The sequence below is a fragment of the Microtus pennsylvanicus genome, chromosome 6 (assembly GCF_037038515.1).
Source record: "Microtus pennsylvanicus isolate mMicPen1 chromosome 6, mMicPen1.hap1, whole genome shotgun sequence".
Classification (NCBI taxonomy): Eukaryota; Metazoa; Chordata; class Mammalia; order Rodentia; family Cricetidae; genus Microtus; species Microtus pennsylvanicus.
In genome coordinates this window covers 109,113,618-109,135,339 of record NC_134584.1, presented here as the reverse complement: position 1 = coordinate 109,135,339, position 21,722 = coordinate 109,113,618, and positions in this window count along the sequence as shown.

Below are 21,722 nucleotides of genomic sequence, written 5' to 3'. Positions count from 1 at the left end.
AACTTCTCATCTGCATAGGAACTGTATTTGCGGCAAAAGACGCTGACCTTTAACAATGAATCTTTAAATTTATCCAGGTTCTCCAGAGGTCACCAGTCACAGAGTTTCATTTTGTTTTGATCTGAGGTGAAATTCAAATGTGGGTGGCGGGATTTCCTTTCGGGTAGGGAGATGAATCCAGAACAGTAGGATAGGCCAGTAGTTATCATTCAGGAACAAAGGAGATCCTTTTACATTGTTATGTAGTCTCCCTTCGGAGAGTGGCACATCGGTGGGTGTACATGAAGTTGTGAGCTTGTTTGATGACAAGTTGGGGGCATCATAGACTTAAAATGGGGTCAGTTTGTGTTTTCCAACCAGTTCCACATCATTTCTAAGAACTTGTATATTATTCTTGTGATGTAGTGGATGAATTGAAGGATCAAAGGCAGAATACTGGAGAGGAGATCAAATGAACAACAGTCAGCGCTAATCCCTCCATGGCTATCAAGTATCATTTCACTGGAGAGTTATCCATTGCATCATTTAACCTCCACCCCCCCCCCCGTATGGGGCAGCTTTGAGCTTGTGTGGTTCTGTCCCCGCGTGCTCTTGGGGAACACACCTTACCTGCTCACAGGATCGGAACTCCAGTCCTCCCCAGCCAGCATACCTCTTTGAAGTAGTTTCACCAGGGACCTATCATAGACCTCACGAATCACCATCTGGGCTAGGAATGGGGACTCTTGAAGGAAGGCCACCTTAGGACAAGTTAAGTTACATAATTTTAAGGGTGTGTTCTAAGTTTTGAGAAAGGCTTAGTTGTTAAAATGAATTCTCTTTGGAATTTCAGTTGTGAAATTCAACATCCGTGTAAACATATGAAGCATACGTACACATCCAGACATATGTATGTAGATATGCATGTACATGTGTAACTTGAGAGTGATCATGAAGGGCTCAGAGGTGCAGCCTTCACCTGGGCCAAGATTAAATTAATATTATCCCACAAATATGTTTTTAAAAATTAATTTAGATATTTTATGTGCACCGTGTGCATGCAGTGCCCCTGGAGGCATTGTTTTCCTGGAGCTGGGGTTGCAGGTGGTTGTAAGCTGCCTCTTGTGGGTTGTAAGAACCAATCCCAGGGCCTCTGGAAGAGCAGCAAGTGCTCTTGACCACTGCATTAGCTACCTTTTTATTGCTGTGATAAACCACCATGACTGAAACAGCTTACCAAAGAAAATATTTACAAAAGCCAAGTGGTAGTGGTGGTGCACACCTTTAATCCCAGCAATTGGGAGGCAGAGGCAGGTGGATCTCTGTGAGTTCCAGGTCAGCCTGGGTCTGAAGGTCTACAAGAACTAGTTCCAGGACAGCTAGGACTGTTACACAGAGAAACCAAAAAAAAAAAAAAAGAAAGAAAGAAAGGAAGGAAGGAAGGAAGGAAGGAAGGAAGGAAGAAAGAAAGAAAGAAAGAAAGAAAGAAAGAAAGAAAGAAAGAAAGAAAGAAAGAAAATACACTTGGGTTTACAGTTTCAGTTTCAGACGATTAGAGCCCTTGATGACAGAGTGCAGGTGTAGTGGCAGGCAGCTGGAAGAGCACCTGAAAGGTCACTTCTCAAGGACAAGGCACAGGGAGCTAGCTGGTGGAATGACACAGTCTCGAAAACCTCCAAACATGCCCCAGTGACACACCTCCTCCATCACGGACACACCTTCTGATCCTTCCCAAACAGTTCCACCAACTAGGGACCAAGTATCAGATGTATGAGCCTGTGGAGGCCATGCTCATTCAAACCACCACAGTCACCACGGTCACCACAGCCACCAGAGCCAACACAGCCACCACCGTCACCACCATCACCACAGCCACCACAGTCACCACAGCCACCAAAGCCACCACTGTCACCACCGTCACCACCGTCACCACAGCCACCAGAGCCAACACAGCCACCACCGTCACCACAGCCACCACGGTCACCACAGCCACCAGAGCCAACACAGCCACCACCGTCACCACAGCCACCACGGTCACCACAGCCACCACAGTCACCACCGTCACCACAGCCACCACTGTCACCACCGTCACCACAGTCACCACAGCCACCACAGCCACCACAGCCACCACAGCCACCACAGTCACCACAGCCACCACGGTCACCACAGCCACCACAGCCAACACAGCCACCACAGTCACCACAGCCACTACAGTCACCACAGCCACCACCGTCACCACAATCACCACAGCCACCACAGTCACCACAGCCACTACAGCCACCACAGTCACCACAGTCACCACAGTCACCACAGCCACCACAGCCACCACAGTCACCACAGCCACCACAGTCACCACCGTCACCACCATCACCACAGCCACCACAGCCACCACCGTCACCACAGCCACTACAGTCACCACAGCCACCACAGCCACCACAGCCACCACAGTCACCACAGCCATCACAGCCACCACAGTCACCACCGTCACCACCGTCACCACAGCCACCACAGCCACCACAGTCACCACAGTCACCACAGCCACCACTGTCACCACCGTCACCACCGTCACCACCGTCACCACAGCCACCACAGTCACCACCGTCACCACAGCCACCACAGCCACCACAGTCACCACAGCCACCACAGCCACCACAGTCACCACAGCCACCACAGCCACCACAGCCACCACAGTCACCACAGTCACCACAGCCACCAGAGCCAACACAGCCACCACAGCCACCACAGCCACCACCGTCACCACCGTCACCACAGCCACCACAGTCACCACAGCCACCACAGCCACCACAGTCACCACAGCCACCACAGCCACCACAGCCACCACAGTCACCACAGTCACCACAGCCAACACAGCCAACACAGCCACCACAGCCACCACAGCCACCACGGTCACCACAGCCACCACAGCCACCACAGCCACCACAGCCACTACAGTCACCACAGCCACCACAGCCACCACAGCCACCACAGCCACCACCGTCACCACAGCCACCACAGCCACCACAGCCACCACAGCCACCACAGCCACCACGGTCACCACAGCCACCACGGCCACCACGGTCACCACAGCCACCACGGTCACCACAGCCACCACAGCCAACACAGCCACCACAGCCACCACAGCCACCACAGCCACCACCGTCACCACAGTCACCACCGTCACCACAGTCACCACCATCACCACCGTCACCACAGCCACCACAGCCACCACAGCCACCACAGTCACCACCGTCACCACCGTCACCACAGCCACCACAGTCACCACCATCACCACAGCCACCACAGTCACCACAGCCACCACCATCACCACAGCCACCACAGTCACCACAGCCACCACAATCACCACAGCCACCACAGCCACCACAGCCACCACAGCCACCACCATCACCACAATCACCACAGTCACCACAGCCACCACCGTCACAGCTGCCTCTCCGATCCGGTATTCAGGAAATGTTTTCTCCTTCCCTCACCTCAGAGATCATTGATCTCCTGACTCAGGAGACTGTTATTGTTGATTGCTTTTATAGTTTACTCTTTTGTATGCATTCCTGAAAACAGGATTCCATTTTTCCTCCATTTGAGCATTCTGTAAACCGAATCGCCGAGAGTGTGTGTGTGTGCGTGTGTGTGTGTGTGTGTGTGTGTGTGTGTGTGTGTGTGTCTGTGTATTTGTGGTTGATTCCTTTTTGTTAACTTGGTGGAAAATCCCTGCATGTGTTGACGAGCTGCATCACCTCTGTGGATGAATGTGTCACAGGAGCCCAGCACTGCGCTCCGTGTATTACCATGAAGGTGCAGGCAGTTCCCAATACGTCACTAATCAGAAAGAGCTGCCATGGGCAGATTTCTTCAGCGTCTGCAGCATGCACACGCCAGCCTTACTCAAGACTGTGGACCAGGGCAAAATTCCTGGGTCATAGGTCAGATATAGATATCCTTAACTTTACTAGGTAATAAAATACTAGTTTTTGGACATGGTTCCATTCAGGTACAGCCCCATAGTGTTTAGTACTTTTCAGCACAGGGGTCAGTGCTCACAGTTATCAGACTCAAATTTTGCTCATCTTGTGGATACAGGCTGCCTTGTGGTTTTGGTTGCAGTTTTCTGATTGCTTTTAAATCATCGGACTCAAATTTTGCTGACCTGGAAGATATATAGTGGCATATTTTCATTTTAGTTGTGTTTTTCTGGTGATTGAAGTTGACCATGTTTTATATATTTATTGGCCATTCAGATTGGCCTTTTCTTTCTTTTTTTTCCCTATCGGACATACTTAAATGCTGTTTTATAGGAACTCTGTAAGCATTCTAGACCTGAGGTTGCGTGTTGCAAACACCTGTTTGAGGGAGCATGACTTCCCATGTTTTATGTAGACTCTTTTGATGTGATATAAACAGCAATTCCAAATCAAAAGCCATAAAGCTACTTAACCTTTCTTTTGTGGCAATGCTGCTTGTGTTCAAGGGACCCTCTCCTTAATGGAGCCCTCCTGCCCGCCTTCCAGCTCACCTTCCAAAGAGCTCCTGTGTGGCCTTTCCCCTTTAGAGTTTTGTTCTACCCGGCGTTACATGTATGGTGTAAAGCAGGAATTGAAAATCCTGTCTTCAAAAACAAGAGGGACAGTAACTGAGGAAAGACCACAGGCATTGGCTGCTGCCTTCTCTCTTCCTCTCTCCCCTCTCTCCCCCTGCCCCCCTCTCTTTCACACACACACACACACACACACACCACACACTCACACACACCCCTAAAATGTTCAATAATTCCTTGTACCCTCAAATGTCAGCCACTGCACCTCAGGCTCTGACTCTTACTTTCACAGCCGAGCTCCGCAAAGCTCTGTCCAGAATATGATTCATAGCTTACTGGCTTTTCATTGACATTTGTTCTTTTTAATTTTAGTTTTAAGTTGTAGGAGTCTATTTATTGTCCCATTGAGTTTCCATAACCAAATTTTCATTGATTTCTGCCTTCGCTGTAACGACAACATAACACTTCTCTGTGCTTTCTGTAAACTGGGGTTAGATCTAAAGGCTTTATCAAGTTTCAAGTTGGTCTTTTTTTTTCTAGAAGAATAATCTGAAGGGTTTACTTCCTGTATGCTCACATATTGTTAATGAGATTAAGATTGACTATCGGTTCGGGTGTTGCTAGCCTGCTTGTGATTGGTTGACAGGTTTCCTTCATGATCTCGTCTAATGACTTTGGCATAAGAGCATACAGTAGCCTGGCAGGAGAGCATTGTGAGGCTTTAAATACCGTCAGTGCTTAGGCATTCTCACTAGAATGTTTCTATATAAGACTTTTTTCTCATTCACTGCATTGCTTCTATGAAATATATCTAAATGGGATGAAAATAATGAGTCCTTGGCTCTCTGTCTGTCTCTCTTACACATACTTATGAGCTTAGTTTCATTATGAATCTATACATTGGTGTATATTTGAGGTTTCCCAGTTTGGCTGAGAGAATAGCCCTTCAAGTTCAAGTTGGCTTCACTGCCAGTTTGGTTTCTTTCTTTTGCAGTTTTTCAATTTTATTTTTATTTGTATATGTGTGTAGATGCCAGCAGAGACCAAAAGCACACAGTGGGTGCCCTGGAGCTGGATTACAGGGGTTTTTGAGCTCCCCAATGATAAGTATTGGATCCCTGTCTGCTGGGTTCCTCTGCTGCCGATTCAGTAAGCCAAATCAAACCAAATTAATAAATGCAGATTTAATAAACAGGGCAATGCAAAGCAGAGCATTCCTGGGTGACTCTCAGGAAGGCGGGAGAGAGAACTTGAGAGCACACGTGACAGTCTATGGGCCAGGTCTTAAACAGCCCGTGAGCCGTCTTGAGCACTTCCAGGTGAGGAGCTGCCAATGGCGGGCTTTCTCAGGCTTGGGGTCTGGAATAAGAGGAGTGGGGCTGGGCAGAGCTTCCCCACACCCAGCGTGCATGCTGAGAACTGAACTGTCTTCTGCAAGAGCAATGCCTGATTTTAAGCACTGAGCAATCTCTCCAGCTCTTGTAATTTTTTTAAATTAAAATAAAATACATGATTTCCTCTCTCCTCCCTCTAATCACTCTCATGTCCCCTCCTCCTCAAACTCATGACTCCCCTTTTAAATAATTATATATGCAAACGGCTGAATCTGCCTAGTGCTGCGTGTGTCTGTGTTTTCAGGGCTGACACTGGCATGGCTAACAAGTTAGGGGCCCAGTCCCGGGGAGGTTGATTCTTCCTCTCTTGTCAGTCATTGTCTGCCTACAGCTCTTTGTCTAGGGGTGAGGACCCCTGAGATTTCCCCTTCCATGTTAGCATGTCTATCAATATTGTCATTATCCAGGTCTTAGTCAGGTAGTATCCTGGCTGACTTTTTGTCAACTAGACTCAAGCTAGAGTTAGTCACCTGAGAAGAAGGAGCCATAATTGAGAAAATGACTCCATAAGACTAGCCTAGGGAAGAGCCCATGGGGGAATTTTCTGAATTAGTGATTGACGAAGAGGGAGGGGGATGGCAGACACTTGTGGGTGGTGCCACCAATGGGCAGGTCATCTTGGGTTCCATAAGAAAGCAGACTGAGCAAGCTCTGGGAGCAAGGTAGTAAGCAGCATTCCTCCATGGGCTCTGCTTCAGTTTCTGCCTCCAGGTTCCTGCCCTGCCTCTCCTCACTAATGGACTGGGATGTGTGACCCTGTAAGACGAAGTAAACCCCTTCTTCTCCAAGTTGCTCTTGGTCATGGTGCTTCATCCAGCCCCGGAAACCCTAAGACAGGCAGTGTTGCTGTTTTCTTCCCCCTCCATCTCTTGTAGTTCCTGACAGTTTCCTGTCAGGACACACGTGTTAGACTTAGCTTATTGACTTCTTGACCCAGCCATGGCTTTATAATATGTGTTCCTGTCTGATAGATGAGTTCTTCCTCCTCTCTTCTCTTGGACTTTCCCATGGGGACTTAATCTAGAACCTGATTATTGATATTTTATTCTTGGTTAATGGTCTTAAGGGATTTGAAACAGGCTGAAGGTGAGCTAGAGAAGGAAATAAAAGCAGTTTTTAACGGTGTGTTGTAACATGCCTACCACTGTAGGCAGCAGGGCAGCGGTCTCACAGAGATCATGTAGAGAGCTTGGAAGAGGTCCTGGGGAAAGTCAGCCTGGACACTGAAGGGATGGGAGCTCTGCACACCGTCATGCCCTCTGCACTGTCTGCTGCCTTTCACACCCCTGCCTGGGCTGGGTGAGACGTAAGAGATGCACACCCTCAGGGAACTAATAATCTTCTGCGCATGTTGGAATGCACATTCATTTAAAGTCCTTCACACACCAATGTTCCCCCTCTATTTCTTTCCACACCATGAGTTTTTCCTTTGAAATCACTTTCCTTTGGTTAGACTGTGCTTTACTGAGAAGCTGCGACTGCCTTTAATTTGCCCTTGCTCTTAAAAGGCATTTCCCTGCTTATAAAGTTACAAGAACGACAGGCTGTTTTGTCTCTTTATTTTTGTTTAAACTGGCCCTTTAGAAGCATTCTTTTTTTTTAAGATTTATTTTTATCCCCCCCGCTCCCCCTTGTGTGTGTGTGTTTCTGGATTAGCAAGTGCCCCGAGGGCACAGATGCTATAATGTTCCAGGACTTTGCTTCCTCCTCTGGTGCTTGGCTTCCTTGGGGTCTGGTGTGGTAATTGCGTTACTGTCTTGACAGCTCTTTAAGGCTCTTAGGGTGATGAAGGCTTTTCATTGGGAGCTTTTGATTGTGTTCATATGGTTGGTTGGGTCAGCTAATGGGTTACATACCATTATTGGGAGTGAAAGTTCCATTTTAATTCAAGGTTATTTTATTGTCGTTCTTACTGGGGATGTAGGGTGGATACAAGTATTTTTTCATGCTTTTCAATGGGAATCAATCTAGCCAATCCCCACAAAAGAGACACAGTAAGAATTTCCTAGTCAGTGTTTGCCAGCCTAATAATGAAGAGAAGAAAAATGACCCTGTTGCCTGTCAGACAACTTGAGTACAGCGTTATAGCGTGTAACCAATCTCTGTCACTGGTTTTCATTATTGAACTCTGCTGTTACAGCCATCCAATATGAATTAAAAGAATTGCATTTGACATTTTAATAAAAGGCAGAAGCGCCACATTTACCCGGTAGCTTCTAGTGAAGATGTACCCGCCAGAGATGAGTGGCGGGTACTCAATAGAGAAGGGTCAAATGAGCTTGCGTTCACTTGCTTCTGGGAATGGTGAGTGACAGCCCCAGCGGCTGGCGGACACTGATGAAACACCAGGCTCACTCTTTGCTGATGTCAGTGGGAGCCATAGGCAGGGTCAAAGAGTGAATCTGAACTCGTTCCTCTGTGTACACACAGTCTGCGAAAGGAGTCTGATTGGCAGGCATTTGGGGGGTATGACAGAATCACTTCTAAATAATATTTGCAAGTTGAATTGTGAGTTCTTTGAGAATGTATAGAAAAATATTAGCTTTCTGATCTCTATAATCTGGAAATCAACAATTTCTCTCTAGACTTACATGTTCTGCCAACTTGAACTCTCCCATCCAAAGATCAGGAATCTTCAGACTCCTGCGATCTTTTGCAAACACTTTGCTGTGTGCTGGTTACATCCAAATGTGGGCTTTGTAAGAACAGAATACTTGGTGTAGGATTAACAGATATGGGTTATCTAATGCAAACATCTCTTGATTTCCCCTAAGTTCCAGGTTTCTAGGCATTGTAAGGTGCACTTGGCACCCTTAGCACAGATCAATCGATCCGGGAATTGCCTATATTTTCAATTATGTATAAGCCTATTATCTCCTAATTGGTAATCGTTTTCAATTTGCTTGGAAATAGCAATTCATGCTATAGCGGTTATAAACCCCTCCTAATGAACTCAATGAATAAATTTCAGGTAAATGTATGATACCCATAAATAGCAATTCTCATAGAAGGTGCTGGATTTCGAGTGATAGAAGCTTGCTCTCATAGGGCTTAGTAAAAGCAAGTCCATTTAGTTAGAGCATGGCGATGGCTCACAGTCTAACAAAATAATAACAAACACCGGGTGTTTATAGTTTAGGATTGTCCTAGTGTCTTCTGAGGTTCATTTATACTTTCCCTCCTCCTTCCATCCACCCACGCATGTCTCCATCCATCCTCCCGTGCATCCGTGCATATGTTCATCCATCCATCCATTCTGCTCACATTATCCCTTGTTGGTTTAACTTGTTCTGCTTCTTGTGATAGGGGAAATGTCATGCCTGCAGTGTGGCATTTGTCTTTAGTTCAGCGAGTCCAAAGAAAGAACTTCCTAATATGAAGCTCTCAGTCCCAGGAGGATTGTGACTGGCATTGTTAGTGTCACATGTCACATATGTGTCTCCACAATCATGCAGAGCAGAGAACAGGAAGTTCTGATTGGCTGCAGGTACTGATTGCCTACTCTTCCGGAGGACAGTGGATGGATTCTAACTGGAGAAGAGGATGATGGGAAAATATTACACTAGATAACCACAAGAGTTCCTCAGACATCTTTATTGTAAAAAATGATTGAAAGCTGGGGATGGGGCCAGGGCTCAGAACCTGAGTTTGAATTCCTTATAAAACTCGGACCTAGCTATGAAGCCTGAAACTGCAGCCTTGGGAGATGGAGTCAGAGGATGCTAGGAGCTTTCTGGCCAGCCAGCCGAGCCAAAGCGGCGAGCCTCTAGTCCAGAGAAAGATCCTGTCTCAAAAATTAGGTGAGGAGCCGTAGAGGAAGACCCTCAATGTCCCTTGGCCTCTCCATGCACACACACGTATACACACACTTGCACACCAGTGTGTGCGTATACACCCCCCCCCCCCAACAAAACCTTAAAAGCTGCTAGACAGTATTTGAGAGTACAATTTTGAATCCAAGCAAAATAGAGTTGAGAAAATGATTTTTAACTCATTTTCAGCATTTGGAAAGCTATTTTCTCATGTTAGAAAATGCTGCAGATTGTAATCATTATAGCAACTAGATGCACAAAAGGACCAATGCAAGTGTTGGGTAAAGGAAATTAATAACCGTTTGCTTAGAGTTGTTTCTCAAAGCCACTAAGAAATACTAGGCTTGGGGCCGGAGAGATGGCTCAGCGGTTAAGAGTACTGGCTGCTCTTCCAGAGGACCTGGGTTTGATTCCCAGCACCCGCATGGTGGCTCACAACTGTCTATAACTCCAGTTCCAGGGAACCCATCACCCTCACACAGACACACATGCAGGCAAACACCAATGCACATAAAATAAATACATCTTTAAAAAAAGAAATACTAGGCTAGGGCCAGCAAGATGACTCAGAAGGAAAAGACACTTGCTGCCAAGCCTGACAACTCAAATTGATCCCCAAACCCACATATAAGAAGAGAACTCCTACAGGTTGTCCTGTGAACTCCCTACATCATACACACATTTGTAGACATAGGTATATGCACAATAAATAAATGTAAAGAAATAAGAAATGGTTATTGCTGACCCAGTGGGTGGTAGTCTCTGTATCTGTTGTTGCTAGTAAGATATGAAGAAGCTAGCATTGATGTTTGGATCCTAAAATTTTGAGTTGTCAGTAAATGATAGTTTCAATATGTCTTCTTCACGGCAGGTTTTATTTTCAGTAGAAATGATGTAAATTGCCCAACAGTCGCAGAACACGTAAAGAGTAGATGAGTGGTAGGTGTGTGCCTGTGCCTGTGTGTAGGCAGCTGCCTTAAGTGCATCCTCTGAGCTGACAGTTTCTTTCTCGGATGTACAATCTGCTTGTCTTCCTCTTTGTGGAGAGACATTTACAAAACTATGTATGGTGTTATAATTCATTGTGTTAGAGAACACCCAGATGATAATCAGTGGTAGAACGGATAAATAAATTGCAGGGGACAATTATATGTCTCTTACAGTGAATAGCTACACACACACATGCACATTAGATAACATAAGATAGACATTATGGGTGCACACTGGGGAATTTCATCCTTCCAAATATTATTCATCATGGTTAACTACTGTTTTAGTTAGGGTTTCTATTTCTGCGATGAAACACCATGACCAAAGTGCAAGTTTGGAAGGAAAGGGTTTGTTGGGCTTACCCTTCAGCATTGCTGCTCCTCACTGAAGGAAGTAGGGACAGGAACTCAAACAGGGCCAGATCCTGGAAACAGGAGATGATGCAGAGGCCACAGAGGAGTGCTGCTTACTGGCTTGCTTCCCGTGGCTTGCTGAGCCCACCTAAACCCAGGACCAACAGCCCAGAATGGTACCACCCACTGTGGACTGGGCCCTCCCCACTGATCCCGAAATGAGAAAAAATGCCTTACAGCTGAATCTCAAAGAGGCATTTCCTCAGCTGAGGCTTCTTCTTCTGATAACTGCAGCCTGGTTCAAGTTGACACATAAAACCAGCCAGTGCAGCTGTTGTTATGCTCAGGGATGTTTGTTTAAATGTGAAAGACTGGATTCTATGACAGCAAGGTTTCCTGCGGTGGGTAGAAAGAGCTCAGCACTGTGAGGCCGGCTTGCTGTGTTTTGTTTCTTGACCTGGGTGTTTAGTCCACAGGTCTAACCCCTGTACTGTAAGAATGCATTAAGTTGTGCATTTATGAGGACTTTTCCTTTTTAATGACATTTCTATTCTTTAAAAGTTTCATATTTTATAGACCAGGCTGGCCTCGAACTCCCAGAGATCCGCCTGCCTCTGCCTCCCCAGTGCTGGGATTAAAGGCGTGCGCCACCACCGCCTTCCGGGACAGGCACCAAAGCTACAGAGAAACCCTGTCTCGAAAAACCAAAAAAAAAGTTTTCTATTTTAATTTTTATTTATTCTTTGAACATATCATATATGTATACAATGTCTGTCATTCATATTTATCCTTCACTTCTCCCCCAATCCCCATTACATCTTCCTCCAAACTTCAAATTCTTCTGATTGATTGATCGATTGATTGATTTTTATCCTGTAGATGGAAGTTGCTTGTTTGTTTCCTGACCACCCAGACCCAAATTAATGACACAGAAACTATATTAATTGCAGTACTGTTGGCCAATGACTCTAATGTATTCCTAGCTAGCTCTTGCATTTTCAATTAACCCATTCCTATTATTTTGTCTTTTACTACAAGGTTCATGATTTACTGGTAAGGTCCAGGGGTGTCTGTCTCCTTTGGTGGCTACATGGCGTCTCTTTGACTCTGCCTACTGTCTATCTATCGCTTTCAGTCTGGCTATATTCTGCCCTGCTATAGGCCAAAGCAGCTTTATTCATTAACCAATAAAAGTAACACATATACAGAAGGACATCCCATATCACTACCTATTGAGTCCAACTAGTGATTCCCATATGTGCATGGGGTCCTCCACTGAGGCATGGAAAACCTACCAGTGGCCACACTTCCCTTAAGTGACTCTTCCTTGCCTAGCAACTATCAGCTGCCCGTAGCTCCTCAGCTAGGGGCGGGGCCTTGATAGCCCTCTCCATCCGTGCTGGAATTGTTAACTGGCTTTGTCGTTTGCAGGGACCCACGGCTGCTGGGAGTTTATGTGTGCAGTGGTCGTGTCCAGATAGCATTTCATAGGACCCTTCCTCCTTCAGCTCCTACATTATTTCCACTTCCTCTCGAGCAAAGGTCCTTGGAGCCTTGGAGTGAGGGTGGGGTTGGTATAGATGGCCCATCGATGGCTTGACATTCATAGCGGCTGATTTGGGGTCCTTTGAACTGAAATACACCTCTGTGTTAACCAATAATATTGCAATAAGTTTATCTTCTCTGGATATAAATATTGATCTGTAGACTATAAATATAGTATGACAATATGACCATTTTGAAGACCAGCATAAATATGTTCTTCTCTATGACTCTGTGGCCTTGGGTTTGAGCTGTGTTTATAGGACAGGCATGAATTCCCTCATGTAGAGCAGGGCTCAGGTCCAAACAAGAGAGTGGTTGGTTGCCCCATCATTGGCCTTTCCAGTTTTGCGTCAATGGCACATCTTGCCTGTGAGGCTGGTATTGTGGCATTCGGGGTCCAGTGCTGGATGAGATTATCAATGTGTTTTCTCTTCCAAGACACTGCATAGGGCTTCTGATCGCTAGGAAAACTATCCAGTAGGCAAAGAGGTTCTTGGTCAGTTCAAGATCAAGTTTTCTATGTCCTGCAACTAGTGTGTGGTGCCTTCAGCAGTAGAGTTTTACCAATGGGTTATGATGAGCATCCAAGAGCAATGACAATGGCCGTTTTGATTTGGGATGTTTTGGGGAAAATAACTCATACCAGGCACTGATATTTTTATAATTCATATCTTCTATAAGAAACATTATTCACTGATGTGGAGAATGTCTGCTCAAAGCCTTTAAAACACACACACACACACAAAACCCATACCATATATATATACATATATATATAGTACATTTATGTTTATAGTAGCATTTCATAAGGCTTTTGGCTAACTTTTCTGCTATTTTTCATTTTTCCTACTATCCCCACTTAAACCTTTAGTTCCCAGTATTATATGCCCCCAATCTTTCTTATTACATATATTCTACTGTCCGCTTTTTTTAATCAGTTTTTCTGCTTGGATTGTGAGATCATAAGTTCCCAAATAGCTTCTTCATGCATACTCTCATGAGAGAGGCCTCTCATCTCTGCATGCCCACCACATCACTGTGTGCTTGAGCACTTCTGCACCCAGAATTACCCCTTTCTGCTCTCAATTCACCTGCATCCCCTTCACTAAATGCATCTCCTTCCTAGTGGTCAATATCTGGCTTCCTGGCTTCCACGTGTGGTCCATATTGAACACAAGAAAGATTGTTGAGAAAAGGTCCTCACACAACAATTGTCTTTGGATCTGGGTGACTTCACTCAGTATAATTTTTTCAGTTCTATCCATTTATCTACAAATTTCATAATTTAATTTTTATTAGCAGCCAAGTAATAGTCCACTGTGTATATGTACTGCATTTGTATTATCCATCAGTTGATGGACATCTAGGTTTATTTCATTCACGGCTATTGTGAATAGAACATGTATGTGCAGTCATCTCTGTAGTAAGACACAGTCATGGGACTACGTGGCCAGGAGTGTATAGCTGGGCTATAGAGTAGACCCTACATATGATTACATTCATCCTCCACTCCCTTCTTCCAACTCTTCCTAGTGTGAGAGGCATCTTCCTGTATGAACACTTCAAGTTAAAATATTTAAAAAGACACTGCTTTATCTTTATTCACTTTATTGAAATACAAATCTGAACGTATCACCTGTCCAATCAAAATGTGACAATTTTCATTTAGAAATGTGATCTAAGACTTAATGTGGGCAGATACACAGCCACGCTCAAAATCCAGCTAGATTTCTGGGTGCCTGTAGCCACATGCTAGTCGGTGAGTCTGTCTGTCTGTCTGTCTCCCTCTCTTTCTACTTCTTACCTTCCTTCCCTCCCTTTCTCTCTCTCTCTCCTTCTTTCCCTTTATTTTTTTCTACAGCTTATCTATAATTCACTACATAACCTAGGCTGGCCTTGAACTCATGGCACTTCTCCTGCCCCAGCCTCCAAAGGCTAAGATTGTAGTAATAAGCCACCACACACAGGTCCATAATTTTCTTTATAATCAATTACTACAGTACTTTTGTGCATAATGAATATTCTAATAGTCAATGTGATCTATAGAAATATAACTAATTCATATTTATATCTATATTCTATATCTAAAGAGAAATTTACTATAAGATATTGATTCATGGGACTATAGAAGTACCAAAATTTGCCCCCTGAAAACTAAAGATCCAGAGAAGATGTACTTTGAAAGCAGAATACTGGGTATCCAATGGGATCAATTCCAGCTGACATTTGAAAGCCTGGAAACTAAGAATACCAAAGGCAGGAGAGTATTGATGCGCCAGGCCAGACGGTCAGTCTGAGAGGAGTCGGGTGGATTCTTCCTCTCCAACCTTTAATTCAGTGTGAGTCCTCAGTGCATCAGTTGCTGCCCCAATAGTCTACCAAGTCCAATGCTAATTTCTTGAGACACACTCAAAATTAACAACTCATCCATGGGTCTGGGTATGGTCCACTCAAATAGTCACACAGATCAATTTTCACATTTGCTCTTTATTAAACCGCAGGAAAAGTGAACCCCTGTGAGAAAGTAATTATTTTGCAGCTATAACTTTTTAATTTTGTATATTTTTATTTTTTGAAACTAAAATATAATTATATCATTTCATCTTTCTCTTCTTCCAATGCATTTACCTACTCTCACTCAAATTCATGACTTCTGTTTCTTTAAATATATACATACATATATATATTCCTAAATATATAAATATAGCCTGATCAGTTTGTATAATGTAACTTGTATGGATATGATCTCAGGGCTGACTACTGGGCTGACTACTTGGTATTGGATAGCAAATTTGGGAGCTCTTCTCTGGGGAAGACTATTTTCTTCCAGGCTCAGCATTTCTTAGTTGCCTACAGCTGTTTGTCTGGGGTTGAGCTCTTGTGAGTCCCCCACACACACATATCAGCATATTTATTGGTGTTGTCCTTGTTCAGCTCATGTTTAGGCTGAGCTGAGACTCACGTTGGTGAGACTCTCTGACAGTTCTAGGAGATGAAGTCTCAGAAAACTTTTTGTTCCTCCAGCTCTTACTACTGTAAGCCCCCTCTTCATCATGCTATGTGAACCTTAGATGCAGGCACTGTGTTGTAGATGTATCAGTTGGGCCTGGACACCACAAGGTCACTTGTTGTTCTCTGTATTTTGGTCACTTGTGTTTTTCTGTAATGTTCTTCATCTGTTTCAAAGAGATATTTCTTTGATGAGGGATGAGAGCTATACTTACCTGTGGGTATAAGGATAAATATTTAGAATATACATAGGAATTATGCTGGCTTAATAAAGTGGCTGTTGTAGGTTCTGCTCTAAGATCCTTGACTTCAGTAGCCTTGGATAGTTGGCTAGTTTCCACCAGCAGGCATGCTTTTCCTCTTGTTGAGCAGGCCTCAAGTCCCATCAGGGAGTTGTTGGTTACCCCCAAGGTATGTGTGCCACTATCACACCCTTAGGGATTTCATGCCATGCTGGCTCATTGGTTCAGATCATAAGCATCATAGCTGGGTAGGACTCTTAGCTGCTTCCCTTCTTTGGTCCTCATGGAGGAGGCTTTCAAGTCAGAACCATTTTGGATCCTCTGGGTCTTGTATCTGAATTTAATAACGTGTTTTCCACAATGGGCACTTAATATCCATCTCTGAGAAGCATCCAGGGGCAACAGAAATTGGCTGTTCTGGGACAATCATAAACAACAACTCCAAAGGAGGGTTCTCTTATCTTGTATTAGGACCTTTGTTAGATAGTCAGTGGCTCTTGAAGGGAATATTATCAGCCCAGATATATTTTTATATTTATATACATAAATATATATTATATGTAGTTTAAATAAATTTTATATATAATAGACTTATTATATCTAAGCTTAGGTAGATAGATAATAGTGTGATTTAATATGCACACATGCAGATTTGGAGCTGTGAACCACAGATGAGAGAGACATGCAGTTTATCCTCCTGGGTCTGGGTTACCTCACTCACTATGATCTTTTCTAGGTTCATTCATTTGCCTGAAAATGTCATGATTTCATTTTTCTTCAGCGCTGAATGGCATTCTATAGGGCACACTATGCTTTCATCAATTCCTCAGCTGAAGAACATTCTCGTTGTTTCCATTTCCCGCCTATTGAGAATAGAGCAGGAATGAACATGGCTGAGCAAGTAGCCGTGGACTAGGAGTCCTTTGGGCAGATGCTGAGGAGTGCTATAGCTGGGTCGTATGGTAGATTTTAGTTTTAGCCTTTAGAAGGTTCTCCACTCTGTTTTACAGTCCTAGCAACAATGAAAGAGGATTCCATTTCCCTACATTCTCTCTAGATTTGTTTTTCTTTTGTTCATCTTTGCCATTCTGATTAGGGTAAGATGAAATCACAAAGTTGTTTTAACTTGTGTTTCTCTAATTGCTAGGGTAATGATGTATGTGTGTGTGTGTGTGTGTGTGTGTGTGTGTGTGTGTGAATGTTTGTGTCTGTTTACAAATATATGCATACTCACATGCACATGTGGAAGCCAGAGGTTAATGTCAGGTATCTTTCTTTATTGCTTTCCACCCTAGTATGTGAGACAGAGTCTCTCACTGAACCCAGGACTCATTGGTTGGCTAAACTTCTGGCCCCAAGCTCTGGGGATGCACCTGGCTCTTTCCCTTCCTCATGCTAAGGTTGAAGGCACTCACCACCTGCCTGGCTTTTCCATGAATGCTGGGGTCCAAACACAGATTCTTATGCGTGTTCTGCAGGTACTTTACCTACTGAGCCGTCTGGCTAGCCCTAGAACTATAATTCTTATTGTCATGGCATAGCTGTAAGATTATATGCATAAATGAAAACACCATAATGATACAGACTGTTTTGTACAATTGACATAATAAAATACCATTTTTAAAAAAATAATGTGAATTGGAGCTCACAGGTTACAAGAACATCTGACAGCTTCCTTTCTATCCTGTTACCTTCTTCTTATGTGCCTTTATTTTGCTGTTTGACTTTCTCAGTATGTCAGGTCTAGAAGCTTCTAAAGTTTAAGCAAGTTTTTAACACTTGATGTTCTCCTCTGAAAAGGAAATTCTACTCTGTAGTTTGACCTCGGAAAAATTGCTTTCCTTTGTATATCTGAATCTTACTTTTCTCTAACATGGGTCAAATAAGAGGGTTCCTTCTGAAAATTCTCTCTTTGATCTACCTGAGATAGAGAAAGTTACATCCTGCAGAGAAACTTTGTTTTCTACAAATATTCAAGGGGAAGGGAGCAGAGGCCAATTCGAAACTGGTAGCATCAGAAATAATTTAATTTTAAAGATATCAGACAAATAGAAAATCAAGAAATATAACAGCTTGAGAGACGGTAGGATAGCAGAAGAAGAAGCAGGATTATAATATGAAAATTAATCTTTTTGCTCTTACACTCAAGTCAATTTCCCAACTTTTGGGAAACAAATAGATAATTGTGTTTGTAATCATCGTGTTTCAGTTCAAGGCATCCAGGGCTCAATATTCTTTTCTTTTTCTGTTTTATGATTTTTTTTCAGACAAGGTTTTGTCCTTTTTTTATGGTTTTATTTAACTTTTTTTAAAAAATTTATTTATTTATTTAAGGATTTCTGCCTCCTCCCCGCCACCGCCTCCCATTTCCCTCCCCTTCCCCTGATCAAGTCCCCCTCCCTCATCAGCTCGAAGAGCAATCAGGGTTCCCTGACCTGTGGGAAGAGTGTAAGGGGGAAATTTTTTTCTCACGTGTGATTCTGCCATCCAGAAATAGCCGTTGCTGACATTTGGCTGTATTTCCTTCCTGCCTTTATGTATGTGATGCTTACATATATATATATATATATATATATATATATATATATATATATATATTAATAAGTAACATGAATCTTGATTCTAATTATGCATACAATTTGGCACCCTGGTTTTTCCCACGTAATTAAATGATAATTATAAATAAAAAAATATTTTTGCTCAGTGAGTGCCCAAAGAAACCCCAACTCACAACAAAAAGTCCTGTTGTATTGATATTCTCCTTTTGCTCCTTTCCTGCTAATGTGCTATTCAGCCTCACATCCCGGGGGAATGGCTCCCTCTGCCACCACCCAACTGTAGAATCAGAGTTTGAAGATGTGTGGCTGGCCGTCAGCTCTCACATTTACCTTCAGCAAGCAAGAGTAATTGAATAGAATTTTCTTCTCTTTAGACGTTCTTCTTGCTGCTTTGACTTTAACTAAACTGCATAACAACAGCAATGCCAAGAACCATTATGTGTCAGGAGCTGGGCAAAGAATACTTTGCAACTACTATCACATTTAAACTTTTTGATAAGCCCCTGAAGGGAGTTTCCAAGATGGCTCCCAGTTACCACGGATCCTGATAGCTGTGGCCTGTTGTGGTTTTTCCCACACTGAAATAAGATGATCTGCATGGCCAGATGTGTAATGATCCATGGGACTTTTGGATTGAAAATGACATTGTGTTTATGCTTCTACATGATCTCCTGGCTTGCTTATGCCTATCCCTATTCTTTGGGGGACATTCAAGCAGTCCTGCTGAGAGGTGTATCAGAGGATCCATTGCACTGATAGCTAGGCCCAGCTTTCCAGCTCTATGAATGAATCATCTGGAATTTTCTAACCCTAGTGAAGTCTTCAGATTTTGTGGCCTTAGTGCCATCTTTGACTACATCACTAGAGTGTCCGTGCCCAAGTCACCCAGCCAAGCTTCCTACAGTCTTTCAGGTCGCTGAAACTTGGGATACCAATTATACCCTGGTTCAGGGTCATGGGAGCAGTGCTGTTTTGTCTGTTATGTGGCCGCGGGTAACGAGCAGAGCAGACGCTGTTGTCATTGTCATTACAGAGGCCCAAGGTGCCTAACTTCCCGATGTAACCATTCTAGAACCTTTGGGCTAGTAGAAATGAGATTTCACTGGGGATTTGGTTTATCTCTTTTTTTTTCCTGAAAAGAAAAAATAACTTCTAACTGGAAGCAGCATTTTTGTCTATCAAAGCTCCTATTTGTTAAAATGTGTTAAAAGGGCGTGGGCTAGGGAAGTCTATCATAAGTGCAAAACACAGTGTTTGGCTCCAAAGATGTCTCAAGTTTGTTTACAGTCCATATATTTCTCACTGGCTAGAAAGGATTTGAACATTTCTGAGAGTTCATTTCAGACCAAATTGGCCATTTTCTCTTTCTCTTTTCTGGGAGAAGATGCAGGGTTTGGAAATGGAAGATGATAAAGGGAAGGCAGGCAGTGATACATTTTGAGGCATCTAGGATGAAAGGCCAAGCGTGGAGATGATGGATGGAGGCGTGAGTGTGGCGATCATGATAGTTATTAATGTGACAAGCACACAGTCCTGCAGCATCTGGAGACATTCGCCGATTTAATAACACACATCAGGAAATTCTGCTTTCCCAAGCAGCACTCCTTTCTGAATTTGAACTCTTGTAGACTTGGCTCTATCGTGAGTTCCTGGGACTGAAGAAACTATAACTCCCTATAGAAAATGAATTTTGTGCTTAAGAGCATCTATTCCCCAACATCCCACACAGGAATCCGGTGGTACAAATACATCAAGTCAGAGCTCTAGTGCAAACTCCCAAGTCCTGTCCTAAGGCTTAGCTGGGAATACATTTCCCTAGCTCTTCATCGTTCATTATATTTGAAAAGAAGCTATCAAGTCACAGACAGTGAGCACTTACTCAGCCTAAACTTTGTTAGGTAGAAACGCAGAGGTTGAAACTTGACATTTACATTAAGGAAGACAAAGCAAAGCTTGAAGTGTTTATTCTGAGAAGTGTCTGGGCCTCCTTAAAAATTCTTTGTGTGAGCACAATTTAATACCCACCCAGCTGGACAATTATCTACCGAGCCATTTCTAGATGCCAGTGTTGTGTGAGCCTTATAGTCAAGGAGCTACAGATAGGTTCATGAGCAAATAAAGGCAATGCAGTGCATTTAATAATTTCATGTAGTGGGTCCAGCTTTTCCTTGCTGTTGCCCTGATGCTCCCTTAGATTAGGAATGGTTACTCTGCACCGTGCCGCTGTGTATTAGAATTATATAACTTGTTTTTATTTGACCCACCTGTCTCCATCTTCCCAGGGTTAGAGGTGTGGGCCACTTACCTGTTTTTCTTATGTGTATTCATGCTTGTGGAACATACACATGTCAGTGACTGAGCCGTCTCACCGCCTGTGGTGACTTGAATAAAAATGGCCTGTGGGCTCGCTCATATATTTGAATGCCTTGTCACCAGGAAGTGGCACTTTTTGAAAGGATTAAAATGATTAGGAAAAAAATAGTGGCCTTGTTGGAGGAAGTGTGATCCTGGTGGTGGATTTTGAGGTTTCAAAAGTCCATGCCAAACCCACAGTCAGTAAGTCTGTCTGTCTGTGTGTCTCCCTGTCTCTGCCTATGGATCACGATGTGGCTCTCAGCTACTGCTCCAGCACCTGCCGTGCTTGCTATGATGACAATGGACTAACCGTCTGAAACTGTAAGCCAGCCCCTAGTTAAATGCTTTCTTTTCTAGGAGCTGCCTTGGTCTCAGTGTCCCAGCCACAGAATGGTGGCTAGGATGCTATCCTTATTAATATCTTTAATTATGAAAAATTTAAAACATGCACATAGTAGAAGTACATTATGAACCAGCTTCAATAGTGCACAACATCCCCCATCTTTTGTTGTCTACCCCCCTGCCTCACATACAAGCACTTTTTTTCTGGAGTATTTTAAGGTCAATGATTTCTCTTTACTTACAATTTTTTCCTAAAATTGCTAATATATAATAACTTCCTTACAAATACTCAGGATCACTGCAGTGTGAGCCTACCTAACAATTTTTGAAGCATATTTTAAGTTAGTTGATATATCTAGCAAGTACTAACACAACAGAGCCACTAAGCTTTGAGAATGGATAGAGTTTGGTGTGATCTTAATTAGCTAAAAAATTAAAAGTAATTAATTCACTGAACAATGTTGATATTTTTTAACTTTTATTATTCATTTGGGGGTCTCAGAAGCCAAACAAGGTCTGTCCTTGCACCTGGTTGGTTAAAGACTCTTTATTTGACGTTCAGTCTCTCTTCTCTCCTCAAGCAATTTACTG